Genomic DNA, 2,716 nt, shown 5'->3' on the forward strand with positions numbered 1-2,716 from the left:
GGCGTCAAAATAAACTTAAAGCACCAATGCTAAAAGAATTTTGTATTATAGATATTGTTGTTGGATTACATTTCATTCATTTGTATATCACTTTTATGTTTTTACCTAGTAAAGGTGGAATTGAATTTATACTTATTTTATTAGGCATGCAAGCCTGTGACTCAATATCTTAATTTCTTACAAAACATGATTTTTTTTTTATTTACAGAGAAACTTCCCATCTAAGCCCATCAGATGATTTTAGTGTTTGAGGCCAAAAGAGGTGAAATGATCAAGATATGAAAGCATCAAAAAATATGTTTATTACGTTGATCATTTCACGACCATGCAGATTAATTTTGTCGTCCTTTGGAGGGGTCCTAGGTTGAGATCCATATAGGACTACATAAGTTTATATACAGTAGTTAAAACTCAACTAATTACATCAATTAAATACTGCTTACACTTTGAGGCATCATTACTTCAAATATAATAATCATATCTGATATGAAAAATATGATCTGGACATTTATAAATATATAATAATTATTTTTGCATTGTTGCATTTGTACCTTTTACCTCAGAAATTGATCTGAGTGCTTCTTCCACTGTCCATAACTCAGAGTGGTTGAAGATGCAGACACATGCAGCCATAGAGGCAAGACAAAGGAGATAAGAGACTGATCTCCAAGCCCCTGCTACACACAGATTCACACACTCATTTTGACCTGTGTTTAACCTTTGTGTGCCCTGAAAGCTCACAGCAGCTGGCTGGTGGAGAAGTCTGAGAACGGGCTGAAACTGAACGCCGGCGTAATCCTCGGCGGGCGAAAGGCAAGGAGAGCGAGGGCTGAAGGGGAAAAGGGAGTTAAACGAGCGATACTGTAAAGATAAAAAAAAAGGAGGCATGGCGGGAGAAAGAGATCAGGCGCAGTTTCACTTTTACAAAGAGTTTCAAAGTACAAAGTGCTGAATTCCATCCGAGAGGGGCGGGGGGGACGTAACAGAGAAGGCATGAGAGATGACAACAACAGTTTAATATATCCAATATCGCAATAGTCACACTTTATTGAAAAAAAAAAAAAAAGCAACCTGCCATAATGTTTGCTTTTACTGTATGTACATGTGCAGCCATGGTAACAGTGGTTTGTCAAGATACACCATTTCACGCAGAGATGAGCCAGTACATTCCGTGTGTGCTCTGTAAAGTAAGAACAAGGGTATGAATGCATGGGTACCAAAAAAAAAAAACTAAAGCTGTCCACATACATGGCATTTCTCCAACTTGCAGTCCCACTTAGGCTTTTACATCAGCATTGCTTCGGGTTTCGTCGTGGACGTCCTCCCTACACATATGTTCACGGACATTGTGCTCAGAATGTGTGCGAGCATGTGTATGACAGCTGTCCCTGTATGTGTAGTAATCCTCAGTAATCCCCATGGCTCCCACCGTCTCTTTGACCAGATCCTCCAGGGCATCGCTGACCTCACTCTGTGCGTCTCCTGTACGCCATCATGTAACCATGCTAACACACACCGCTCATGTGATACCTCATCACATCCCTTCATCCTAATATCTGCTACTTTGCACTTCTGAGCCTTAATCCCACTTCCTTTCCTGACCCGGAGGAATGTGCGGGGACAGTTTTTGGCAAATATGCTCATTTGCCTTTACGAGAAAATTGTCCCCACTCTCATTTGACAAATTTTCTGTGTTTACACTTATTTTTTTGCATAAAGTAAACAACAGGTGTGAATTAGAGATGTAGTCAGCTAGCATTTGTTAACTTTACACAGAGCTAGGCTAAGCGTTTCTACCTGTTTCCAAGCTAAGTTAGCCTGCTGCCAAGTGTAGCTTCATATTTACCGTCGAACAGGAGAGGTTTCAATATTCAAACCTTTGTCTTTCCCCAAATTACTACTTGCAAAATGTAGTATGACGTACTTCCGCTTTTTGCACTGCCCGTTGGTTTGATTCCCCTAAATGCTCGACTAATGTTACTTCCACTTCCAACCTGATCTCCACACAGTGCTTTCTTACTTTCACAGTTAGCTTTGTATATATTGTTAATAGTGTAATGGACTGGTTAACATGTTAAGGTTGGACCTGCAAGCAAAGAGTCTTGTATGCTCCTTACTGTGGGACACTACAAATAGTATTCACCATTCGTTTTTATAGAGTTTCTTTTTAGCATTTTTATTGTTTTTGTAATCATATCAGTGTCGTAAATCGTTTCCCTGTCGCTCCGTGTAACAGCGAGCTAGCTAGTTCGATTTCCACTGCTTTGGTCCGCTATGGCGCTTTTTTAAATACCAAATGCTTGGATGAGCTGCCAAAAATCAAGGTGACTGACAGCTGCCTTGTGAAAGCCAGCAGCAGAGCACCGCGGGTTTAAACTGTATGTGCTCTTCATTTAGTGGCTAGCTAGGCTAACTGACTGGCTAACCACGCTATTTTATAAGACACTGATTATCATAACGCTAAAAAACGAACTACATTACTCTGTAAATACTATTAACAATATATACAAAGCTAACCGTGAAGGTGGAGGAATTAATTTAAGGACAAGAAAGTACTGTGGGGGGGATCAGGTCAGAAATGAAGGTATTGACAGGAAGTGAACTGGAAAGAAAAAGAAAGAAAGCAGAAGTACGTCATTGTGCAACTGTTTTCCTCATCAATTTAACTTATTTCTTAAATACTTGACCAATATGTTCTGAGAAAATCCCTTTTAAA

The sequence above is a fragment of the Hippoglossus hippoglossus genome, chromosome 8, assembly GCF_009819705.1.
Source record: "Hippoglossus hippoglossus isolate fHipHip1 chromosome 8, fHipHip1.pri, whole genome shotgun sequence".
NCBI lineage: Eukaryota > Metazoa > Chordata > Actinopteri > Pleuronectiformes > Pleuronectidae > Hippoglossus > Hippoglossus hippoglossus.